Below are 13330 nucleotides of genomic sequence, written 5' to 3' on the forward strand. Positions count from 1 at the left end.
GCCAGATCCAACATGCAATTGTTACCCACCTCCAGCAGTACAGAAAAGCCTCCATTGTTCGCGAGAGAATAAAACCTAATTACTTTACTGAAGGAGCAGCTCTGGAGACCGCCGTAAAGCGTAGTCTGACTTTTTCTTCCTCTATTTCTGAGCACTCAGGGCCAGACTGGCTCCAGTGTGGAATGGAGCATTCGTATGCACCCGAGCTCGGTCTCATCTGTGAGGGCTGCTACCACATGCCTATTGGCAGTAATGATGAATAAGTAATTGCACTGTAATTAAACTTATATTGTGAGGCAGAATTAGAGCTGTTTTTCTTCACCAAGAAGCACTACCATTGCAACAACAAAGACCATAAATTAAGAAAAAAGCAAAAAACAAATAACAAAATAAATAAACAATGAGCATATTAAGTAGCCAATGGACAACTGATGATTAAGTGGAAGGAGGTGCACATAGATATGTAATGTTCAAATGCCCAAAATGAAACTAATCATAACTGGGTAGTTGACATGGCATTTCAAGTAATTAGACAGCAGTGAGACATGTTTTACTCCATCTAAAACTATTATATGCAATATTTTTTCTAATTCTTGTATTATAGTTTTTAATTGCATCATGTTTATAAAGGGACAACAATATACAGTATGCACAGAAGAAGACAGATATCAGTTTTACGGATTAATCTGTGCCGATAGTTGCTTTTTGGAACCATCGTTATCGGCTAAATCTATGCCAATAGTTTTTTTTTATTCCACGGTGTTCCACTGTGGCTGGCACTGGAGAATTATACAGTTAGAACGGCTTGGTTCTACAGTATAATAGCTTCATCTAGAGGTAAAATAAATCCAGTCCTGTGGGGATTTGCTTAATCTAAATCATTCATCATTGACTAAATTCATCCACATTTTTACCCTTACTTCACTGCATATTTTTTATTTTGATTAGATAATCAGATGTTCTAAATTGAAGAGAGGGCATGCAAAGAAAACTGCGACTATATGGAAACGTGCCCCATCATGTCTCCAACTTAATATCTTGTGAATAATAATAGAACTTTTTCCTCATTAAACCTTATCTGGTGAAATATACTGTATATATTTATAAAAACCCTTAATCTGGTGAATACATAGGCTGTATAAAGATTAATTTGGTAAATACTTAAATAAATAGCATTGTAGCGGAGCCAAGTCTGCATCAAAATAAAAGTCCCTTGAGTGCTTTGGGCTTATTTATAAATAAAAGTCCACTTAATGAACCAAATCTTCTTTTTTTCTGTTTATTATTTAGTTTGGGATATTTAGCTGGGATAGGATAAAGTTTTTAACATCAGAAAAATTACACACTTCAGCTTTAAGTGATCTGTCAAAAAAAAAACTAAAAGCTGATTAATAATGGTAAAAAACTGAAATAAATGGTGACCAGTTACAGCAACTTAAATATACACTTTCCCTTCTAACATTCATATATGTAATAACGTAAAATCTTGAATGTTAAATTGTTAGTTCACCCAAAAATTATCTCATCATTTACTCACCATCATGATATCCCAGGTGTGTATGACTTTCTTTCTTCAGCAGAACACATTTTAAGAAAAATACTTAGCTCAGTAGGTCCTTAAAACGCAAGTGGATGGTGATCCGACATTTAAAGCTCCAAAAAGAACAGATAGTCAGCATAAATGTCACCCATACGACTCCAGCTGTTAAATCAATGTCTTCTTAAGCGACAAAGTGCAAAAAAGATAAATATTTAAGAAATTTTTAACTCAAAATAAATGCTTCCGTTCAGCAGCGGTATGTGCATGACGTAATTAGATTGGCACATGAGACACACGAGAACTGACCTTTGTGTGACACACCCGGAAGAGCTGCACTGTTTACAACCGAGTAGGAGGATCGCTTTGCAGAATCTTCATTGGTTTTGATTTAGATTTGTATTTGTATCTGTTTCTTTACTCACAATGGTGCATTTTTGTGCTCATCCTGGATGTCTCAACCGAGAGGAGAACATGAGATTACGTCCGTAACATGGCAACGTGAATACGTCACACGATCGTATCGCTTTAGAAGACAGTTTAACCACTGGAGAAGTATAGATGACATTTATGCTGAGATCACAGCTATATCTGTGATTTTTGGAACTTCAAAAGTCTGATCACCATCCACTTGCATTTTAAGGACCTACTGAGCTGAGATATTGATGCAGATGTGATCTGCAGAAGAAAGAAAGTCATCCACACCTGGGATATCGGGGTTACTTATGAGATAATTTTTGTTTTGGGGTGAACTATCCCTTTAAATGAAAAGTAGTTAATGTCCATGTTATTCACCAACTACTCAAATTCACTGTAATACAGTACAAGAGCAACACACAATGACAGACGAACATCAGGCAGAACAGTGAGAGACAGCGGATTAAACATCCTTTGATAAGTGACAGTGAATGTGATACACATTGTCTGTGATGACGGGATGAATGGTGACAGAATGAATGAGTGATTGACAGCACAATGACAAGATGAATGAAGCAACAGAATGGACAGATTTAAATGAGGCCTGGCAGGCAGGATAGAGGCGAAGAACGATGGGGATTGACAGAGGAAAAGATAGACCCCTCAGGTCTCTTCCTCCCGAGAGAATGAGTGGTGGGTGGGTGGATGAGTTTTCCCCCTTAGGGTGCAAACTGTAAGATCCTGGGCAAATGACATAGGCGCATTTTGGAAACCTACCAAATGTCAGCTTTTTTTTATTAATTTTGATCAGCATTCTGTATGTATTATCCAGTCCCTGCTCATATATTTCCATTAGCTCCCAGGGGACACTGGTCCTGCAATGCAGTAAATTAATTGTGGCCCCTTTCTTATAAGATTTCAGCCACACATTTAGTTCTACCAGTTGCATCTGCTTGACCTGCACTTCCCTCACACTGGGGAGACAACATTCTGTCATTTACTCAGCAAATTTCTGTTCTTGACCTCCACAGCACCATACAAACTGACCAATCCCTGACAACATATTTCAAATGGCTCATGGTTCCATTTTATAAGTAATAAGTCACTCGAGGCTATTCATTACAGTGATTTTACTATTTGCTTTACACCGCAGACGTACATACAGTCACACCCAGCACAATCATTTAAAACAACTTTTAAAGGACTATCTTAAATGCAACTTTGATTGGTGTTAAATATGTAAATGATGTTGAATTTCTAAATTAAAAGAGAATATAAATTTTTCTGATTTAGAAGAAACAAAGAGAGTCTCAAAACAGGCTGTGAATCTCATCTGACTAAAGCAACATCTGGATGATTGTGTCTCCATCATTTCCTTTGTAGTGGGAACAGGGCACTGGGGTGACGGTTGACCCCCAGAGCAGGGGTGGGCCCTTAAGACCTGTAGAAGAGACAACACTGTGGCAGACACTGAAGAGATGCCACTCAGCAGAGGTTAAGAGGTCACAGCAGCCTGTGAAAAGGCTCAATTGCTGTGGAACGCCCTCCACTGGTGTGACAGACATACTAGGATACACAGCTGAATGCTAAAGAGCAGTTACAACTGAACCAAAGAATGTCAAGAAAAAGAGATGACTGCTGAAATGAAGACAAGAAAGGGAAAGGCAATGTATTTGATATCAATTGTGATGTTGTTGTGAATGTTGATTGAACAATACTCATATAGTTCTTACTTTGCAAACCCATTCAATGTGCTTCACACATGCAACATAGAAAACAATTAAGCTTAATTAGTAAGTATTAAATATTAGCTATATATTTTTCAATCAATGATCATATCAATTTACACAAAAAAGTATTTTATTTTTTTGGTTTTTAGACCACGTTTGTTAGCTTTGAGGCCATCTACTGACCTGTTTCATGTGACATCACTGTATGACCGTGCCACCATGTTTGTAATTCCACATACGTTCAATGTGCTGCGCTGTGGGATGCGACAAAAGCCTTCTTCAGGAGTTAAAAGAAGCTCTTACATTCATACAGACCAAATCATCACACCTGAAAACAACACAAAACATTTGTAACGTCTGAATGAGAGATGTTTATGGTGCTGTACCGTTCGGAGTGTACTCGCCAGTCACAACAGACTCGCCGGCTTATGGAAGTGAATCATGGATAAAATATATTTAAATGTCTGCGAAAGTCAAATTTGGCCATATTTGTGCTGTCTTCAGACCTCTATGAACTTTTCCTGGGTCTTGCCATGGATCAAAAGCCATTTTTGATGTTTATCTAGATATCACTTCACGGGTGTCTTTCCATTCACCGCCATTGTTTCCTCCCACTGATGGTCACAAATATGGCAGCTGCGAGGAAAAAGTGACATCACTGAAATGTGAAGGTAAAAATGCTGGTGTACCAAAAATATATGACGCATTCAGCACTACATGTATTTTTGTCCAATAAAATGCTCTCTAGAATGAAAATGTCCCTCCCCCTGCAACAAACCAAGTAGCAAATCATTGTTCATGGCTGTGTCATAACAAAAGTTTATAGAACATGACAGTCTGGTTCCAGAAGTAAAAATCCCGTTCATTTACTCCATAGGCGAATTGATTTTTATGATAACTTTTTAACCTTTAAAGACTAACCTGAAAAAATGAACAGGGAAAATACTTCTGGAACCAAGATGACTGAAATAGTGGGCAAGAACTATTCCGCTATATAGCCCTAATGGAGAAGCCCTTTGATATGTCCCGGCCAAACTTCTTGTTTCAAAAAAAATACGTCAACAAAGGACAGTAGCTGCATTTGTTGATCGATTTCATGGGCTTTCGCCTATTCTAAAATGCAAACATAACAGAGCATTTATATTTTCTGTCTGCACCACTATATTAATGCTATGTATTATACAAAAGAACATTTTGATGACTCATCCCCAAACATGGCCCTAAAAATATCAGGGGTGGGCGGCTAAATGGCTCTGTTCTTTCATAATCCAGTGTTTCCCTGAAGCAGCCTATCAGTGTGTGGTTAATAATCCCACAAATACTACTGAGACTGAGGGAACACAGCTTTAATCCAGCCACATTACTCTTTAATCATGCACTGTCTGACACTGTCATCAGTTATATGATGTCTGTGGCTTTCTAATCTCTCAACAATATAGAATTAGTGTGTTTGTTTGGGATAGAGGGGGTGGAGATACCAATTAGGCTCTCCCTTGAGGAAGATGCTCTCAGATTGTGGCACCATTTCTCAGCACGCACATCTGTTCTGCAGTCCTGAGTGGGGATGGCCTAAATTAGGATTTAAAATCATGCCTCTTTACCCAGTTATTTTTTTCTTTCTGGGCTTTTGCCTCCCTTGTAGGACAGGTATAGGGATGGGAATCGTCAGGAATTCAAAGATTCTGGTTTCTATTCCTCTTAACTATTCCGATTCATACCGGTTCCGGAAGAAATATTTGGAAATAAGAAATGTAATTTTTATTGCATTTACTACTCTCAGCAGTCTGTCGCCAACAGAGGTTTCGACAGAGCAGATGTAACAAATCAGAAATAAAATTTGCAATTCTTTTCAAAGGCATATTTCATGTCTTTTTAAAGACTTTTTAGAGCGTCATTCAGATTTTCTCTTCGGAGCCGAGCGGTTGTATTCAGTGCACTGAATTCAATTCCCTCCAAAGACGCACCTCAAAACTGCTGGATTTACGGCGCATTTCAGCGGCTTCTCCCCATCTGCACCCGTGGAGTGCAGAGAACGCTCCCTGGGTGCTTCGGCAGAGCAAAAATAAGAGAGTATATTCTAAAAGAGTATATTTTCATTCACAAAAAGAGCAGCACACACATGGAACATCTTTTTAAAGAGGCCTTTCCGTTTGTGTGTTATTCTTGGTTGCGGTCGTTATCTCTCCACTTCTGACGGCCACTATCGCTGTCTTACGTGTCTTGGCACTGCCCACATGGAGACATCATTCATGGATGAGTCATGTCCTCATTGCGAGAACATGACCAAGGCAATGTTGTGGTCGCGGCTTGCTTTCGTAAGAATGCAAGCCACCCCAGCGGCTCCCCGCACCGGTCCTTCTACCTACGTGTTTGAGGCCGCATCGGTTAGCACTGGGGGGGATTTGGGGACATCAATGGGACCACCTCCGCCGGGTATCCCCCCATGGACCTCCCATTCCCCAGCACGCTCGCTTGCCCCGATTGGGCTCTCGCACGAGACCGCCGGCTCGTCTCAGCGCGAGTTCGACTTCTCGTTCGGAGCTCGGGAAGACAATGAGTTATCGAGCACAGCATCAGAGAGCGGGCTCATCCAGTCTGACGCAGAGCCTTCGGCTGGGCTTCCTGCTTCCTGCTTCGGGAACGGTCGCCCAGTCTCACGCCGACGTGGAAATGATGGACATCCTTTCCCAAGCGGTCGCGAGTGTCAGGCTAGAGTGGAACCCTCCACTCTCCCCTGAACCCTCACGGCTCGACGATTGGTTCCTGGGCTTGGGGCGCCGCCCACGGCCACAACCCGCCCCCGTTCCTTTCTTCCAGGAAGTGCATGAGGAGCTGACAAGATCGTGGGAGGCACCTTTTACTACACAGTCCCGGTCTCCCATTGCATGTCACAACTCGCCCGCCGTCTCCTCCTCGAGTCAGCAGCGCCTCAAGTCGCTACGAGCCACTCACATCCCGGGCGACCTCAACACTGCAGAGGACACACTGTCACGTCAGATTACCCTCAGGGGAAAGTGGAGACTCCACCCTCAGGTGGTCCAGCTGATTTAGAGTCGATACGGTCGGGCACAGGTAGACCTGTTTGCTTCCCGGGAATCCTCACACTGCCCGCTTTGGTACGCCCTGACCGAGGCACCCCTCGGTATAGATGCACTGGCGCACAGCTGGCCCCCTGGACTACGCAAATATGCGTTTCCCCCAGTGAGCCTACTTGCACAGACCCTATGCAAGGTCAGGGAGGACAAGGAGCAGGTCATCCTAGTAGCAACCTACTGGCCCACCCAGACGTGGTTCTCAGATCTCACGCTCCTCGTGACAGCCCCCCCGACGAATTCCCCTGAGGAAGGGCCTTCTTTCTCAGGGACGGGGCACCATCTGGCACCCGCGACCAGACCTCTGGAATCTCCACGTTTGGCCTCTGGACGGGATGTGGAAGACCTAAGTGGCCTACCACCCGTGGTGGTAGACACAGTCACTCAGGCTTGGGCTCCCTCTACGAGGCGCCTGTATGCCTTGAAGTGGCGTCTGTTCACTAAGTGGTGTTCTTCCCGACGCGAAGACCCCCAGAGATGCGCAGTTGGATCGGTGCTTTCCTTCCTGCAGGAGAGGCTGGAGGGGCGGCTGTCCCCCTCCACCTTGAAGGTGTATGTAGCCGCTATTTCGGCTCATCATGATGCAGTAGATTGTAAGTACTTGGGGAAGCACGACTTGATCATCAGGTTCCAGAGAGGTGCTAGGAGGTTGAATCCCTCCAGACCGCGCCTCGTCCCCTCATGGGACCTCTCTGTAGTCCTTCGGGGTCTACTGGGAGATCCCTTTGAGCCCTTTCTTTGAAGACTGCCCTCCTGACTGCGCTCACTTCCATCAAAAGGGTAGGGGACCTGCAGGCGTTCTCTGTCAGCGAATCGTGCCTGGAGTTCAGTCCGGGTTACTCTCACGTGATCCTGAGACCCTGACCGGGCTATGTGCCCAAGGTTCCCACGATCCCTTTTAGGGATCAGGTGGTGAACCTGCAAGTGCTGCCCCAGGAGGAGGCAGACCCAGCCTTGGCATTGCTGTGTCCGGTGCAAGCTTTATGCATTTATTTGGATCGAACGCAGAGCCTTAGAAGCTCAGAGCAGCTCTTTGTCTGCTTTGGTGGACAGCGGAAAGGAAGCGCTGTCTCCAAACAGAGGACTGCCCACTGGGTCATTGACGCCATCGTGATGGCATATCAGGCTCAGGACGTGCCACCCCCTGCAGGGTTACAAGCCCACTCTACCAGGAGTGTGATGGCCTCCTGGGCCCTGGCCAGTGGCGCCTCTTTGGCAGACATCTGCAGAGCAGTGGGCTGGGCAACACCCAACACCTTTGCGAGGTTCTACAATCTCCAGGTTGAGCTGGTCTCGTCCCGTGTATTGGCAGGCATGAGCAGGTAAGTTCCGGGACAGGTGGCTGGGTGTACTGCTTGCACATAGTGCCTTTCCCCTCCCTTGAGGTGAAGACGTGCGCTCTTGACTCCCAGTTGTGGTCACAGACTGTGATCCCTAGATGACATTCCTCCTTAGCCCTCTGGCAGTTGAGTGTGCGGAGAAACTCACTGACCAGCCCAGTACGTGCACTAATGAGCCCCTGTACTGAGGTAGGTGCTCCACATGTGCTGGTTCCCCGAAGGTGACTCCATGTGATATTTTCCACAAAATCGTTTCCCTGTCGGCAAACTGTGTCTTCCTTGGGCAGAGGCCCCTCTGCCCCCGGTCGCCATGCTCTGTAGAATCTTCTCCCCCTTCGGATAGGACCTACCATGGGACCTCTCCACATGACATACTTCCGACAAGACTCGGTAAGACCATGTGACAAATTCCACTCAAAATACCCCCCTTTTGGGTGGGGTGTGGTCTCCGCTGTGTCTTCCCCTTGGGAGGGACACCCCCTGATGCAGACACTTATGGCTCCCAGTCAGTTAACAAATTCCACTCTTTTTGGGGAGAAAAGAGAGGGAAAGAGGCCTCGGCTGGGCTAGCCTGTCCCTATAGTTGGGCAGTCGACTTGTTCATGATGGACCGTTCGACACTCATAAGAGCGTTGGGGGAGGTTACGTGATGGCCTGGTGTGCTGGCTATGAGGCACACAGCGATCTGCCCATCACACACCACCAGTTCAAGTAACACAGTTCAGATAGTTGTGGCATTTTGTATAGGGACCCCTATTGTCACTACATCAACACAACGTCGAGTGAGTCACAGATAGGGAACGTCCTGGTTACTTTCGTAACGTCCGTTCCCTGATGGAGGGAATGAGACATTGTGTCCCTCTTGCCACAATGCTGAACTACACGCTGAAATGGCAGGGACCTGGTCTCGGCTCCGCAGCACAAAACTTGAATGAGTGGTTGCATACCAGCTCCTTTTATACCCGTATGTCCGGGGGAGTGGCATGCAAATTCCATTCGCCAATTCTCATTGGCCTTTTTTCAAAAAAGCAGAGGTGTTTGGGGCTCCCAAGAGTGACCCCTAGTGTCACTACATCAACAAAACATCTCATTCCCTCCATCAGGGAATGGAGGTTACGAAAGTAACCAAAACGTTTTCATCACTTTAATGCGCATTAAAACAAATGCATATCAAGCATCCCATTAAGGATTTCTTATGCGCATTTTCAAAATGTGCATAAAAATAGTTGGATGGAAACGCAGCTAGTAACAGTTCTTGGTTCATTTCAAGCTGGACGTGACAGAAGACATAACTTCCAGGTCAGTGAGATTAATTCATTAACCAGTCCAACGGAAGCATTTCTGATTCACTAAAAAGAATCGGGTCATAAGAGTCATTCGTTCATGAACCACACTACACTGGTGTCACTGTATGTTTCACCCTGAAGATTCAAAAGAACCAGCTCATATGAGTTGTTTGAATGGGAATTAGGGCTGGGCGATATGGCTACAAAAATTATATCTCAATGTTTTTTCAGCTTACTGACGATATTCGATATATCTCGATAATTATGAATTTGCTCTGAAATGGTTCCAAATGTTTTGTTTTGTTTTCAGAGGAACTATCATTTCATCCATTGTAGCCACATAAATGCAATATTTTAAAGGCATTATAGGAATAGCTTACCCAAAAATGAAAATTCATGACATGCCAGATGTGTATGACTTTCTTCTGCTGAACACAAATGAAGACTTTTAGAAGAATATCTCAGCTCTGTAGGTCCATACAATGCAAGTGTATGTTGATCAGCACATGAAAGCTCAAAAAACTCCAGTGTAGCCATGTGACGGAATTCAGTTATGTGGTAAATCATGGTAATAAATATGCACAATATTGTTATCGTTGGCACTTCAAAATACTGTAAATAATTCTAGATAACTTTTTAGTCAAATTGTTTTGATTTTTCGAGTCACACAGTAGTTTTTATCCCATTGACGAATCGAAATTTACAACACTGCGTGTATGCGGAACTATGACACATGCAAACTCTGATGTAAACAAACCAGCATGGACTAGATCCATGGCTAAAGGAGGAATGCAGCCGACCCTTTATCCACCTTCTAATAGGGTTAAGTTGGAAGTGTGGAAGTATTTTGGGTTCCCTAAAAATGCAGCGGTATTGTTGGTTGGAGATGGTTTCCCTTTGTGTAAATCATGAGGCAGAAAAGTGGCAGCGAAACACAGGAACACCTCCAACATGTTCGTTCTTCTGCGGGACAATCATCCCGTGCAATTTAGCGAGAAAAATGTAAGTTGTGACAGTTCTGCTAATTTTTCCAAACTGTTTTTGAAAACTGAGAGACAACACTCTAAGACACAATTAGCAATGTGACAACTAAGACAACAAAGAAAGGGAACTGTTGTTGCCATTTGCAGATAATGTGTAGCTTGCTTTCAAGCGGCCGAAGTTCGGTAAAACTCCGCTAGCTACACAGTAACGTTTGTGTCTCCAGGGCTGGGGAGTAACGGAATACATGTAATGGGATTATGTATTTAAAATACAAAATATAAATATTTAACTTCTCAAATCATTGGTAATTAGAATACAGTTACATTCAAAAAGTATTTTGAGTTTACTTTGCATTGAAGAGATTACTTTGCATTTTATTGTCATTTGTTTCATTTAATATTTAGTCCTTTCAGATGGAAACATTTATAAATATAAATGACGCGATCCAAAGTGCATTTGAACAGTGGTGAAACACTTTCTTATGATGTATTACATTCATATGAGCAGACAGAGAAGTACGTTTGAAGTAAGTTTTGAGCAGAAGAAATAGAAATAAACCTTGTGTAAATTGTCAGATTTACGCTAAGTTAAAATGCTATTTCTAGCCATTTTACATGCACATGTTACCAGGCACGATCATATTTTTTTATCAAGAAATTTCACGTTGGATCATAATTTCTTTTTTTTCTAGTAAGACCTTTGATATTATAGCAAAAATCTTATTCTTGATAATAATTTTTGTATTGTTTTCCTGTAAAAATATCTAAAAATCCTTAAAACAAGATCAGTTGATTTGATCTTGTTTTAGAAACAACACTGCATAAGATATTTAGGTTTTTCAGAGAATGTATTTTTAACATGTGTATTTTGTCTTACTGTACTGGTAGAGTTTTTATAGTCAAAACAAGTGAAAAAAATCTACCAGTGCTGAAGAAGTAATCCAAAGTGTTTAATCAGAATCAGAATGAGCTTTTTTGCCAAGTATGCTTACACATACAAGGAATTTGTCTTGGTGACAGGAGCTTCCAATACACAACAATACAAAAACAGCAACAAGACTTTTAAAAAATAATTACAATTGAATAAAAAATAGATAAAAATTGAAAATAAAAAAGTGTATATAGAATACACAATAGACTAATATATATATATATATATATATATATATATATATATATATATATATATATATATATATATATATATATATATACACTATATTGCCAAAAGTATTCGCTCATCTGCCTTTAGACGCATATGAACTTAAGTGACATCCCATTCTTAATCCATAGGGTTTAATATGACGTCGGCCCACCCTTTGCAGCTATAACAGCTTCAACTCTTCTGGGAAGGCTTTCCACAAGGTTTAGGAGTGTGTTTATGGGAATTTTTGACCATTCTTCCAGAAGCGCATTTGTGAGGTCAGACACTGATGTTGGACGAGAAGGCCTGGCTCGCAGTCTTTGCTCTAATTCATCCCAAAGGTGCTCTATCGGGTTGAGGTCAGAACTCTGTGCAGGCCAGTCAAGTTCTTCCACACCAAACTCGCTCATCCATGTCTTTATGGACCTTGCTTTGTGCATTGGTGCGCAGTCATGTTGGAACAGGAAAGGGCCATCCCCAAACTGTTCCCACAAAGTTGGGAGCATGGAATTGTCCAAAATCTCTTGGTATGCTGAAGCATTCAGAGTTCCTTTCACTGGAACTAAGGGGCCAAGCCCAGCTCCTGAAAAACAACCCCACACCATAATCCCCCCTCCACCAAACTTCACAGTTGGCACAATGCAGTCAGGCAAGTACCGTTCTCCTGGCAACCGCCAAACCCAGACTCGTCCATCAGATTGCCAGATGGAGAAGCGTGATTCGTCACTCCAGAGAACGCGTCTCCACTGCTCTAGAGTCCGGTGGCGGCGTGCTTTACACCACTGCATCCGACGCTTTGCATTGCACTTGGTGATGTATGGCTTGGATGCAGCTGCTCGGCCATGGAAACCCATTCCATGAAGCTCTCTACGCACTGTTCTTGAGCTAATCTGAAGGCCACATGAACTTTGGAGGTCTGTAGCAATTGACTCTGCAGAAAGTTGGTGACCTCTGCGCACTATGCGCCTCAGCATCCGCTGACCCCGCTCTGTCATTTTACGTGGCCTACCACTTCGTGGCTGAGTTGCTGTCATTCCCAATTGCTTCCACTTTCTTATAATACCACTGACAGTTGACTGTGGAATTTCACGACTGGACTTGTTGCACAGGTGGCATCCTATCACAGTACCACGCTGGAATTCACTGAGTTCCTGAGAGCGGCCTATTCTTTCACAAATGTTTGTAGAAACAGTCTGCATGCCTAGGTGCTTCATTTTATACACCTGTGGCCATGGAAGTGATTGGAACACCTGAATTAAATTATTTGGATGGGTGAGCGAATACTTTTGGCAATATAGTGTGTATATATATATATATATATATATATACATATTAGTCTATTGTGTATTCTATATATACTTTTTCTGTAATATATACACACACACACACACACACACACACACACACATATACATACATACATACATACATATATATATATATATACATACATATATATACACACACATACATACACATACACATATACATACATATACACACATATATATATTTATACATATATATGTATATACATACATACATACATACACACATACATACATATACATACATATACACACACATACATATACATACACATACACACATACATATACATATACATATACATACATATACACATATATACACATATACACATATATAATATATATACATATACATACATACATACATACATACACACACACACGTAGTGCAAATCTAAATACAAATTGGTTATGTACAGTGCAAGGGAATGTAATGGCAGAAGAGGTAGGATGTGTTGGTTAATATAAAA

The sequence above is a fragment of the Myxocyprinus asiaticus genome, chromosome 4, assembly GCF_019703515.2.
Source record: "Myxocyprinus asiaticus isolate MX2 ecotype Aquarium Trade chromosome 4, UBuf_Myxa_2, whole genome shotgun sequence".
NCBI lineage: Eukaryota > Metazoa > Chordata > Actinopteri > Cypriniformes > Catostomidae > Myxocyprinus > Myxocyprinus asiaticus.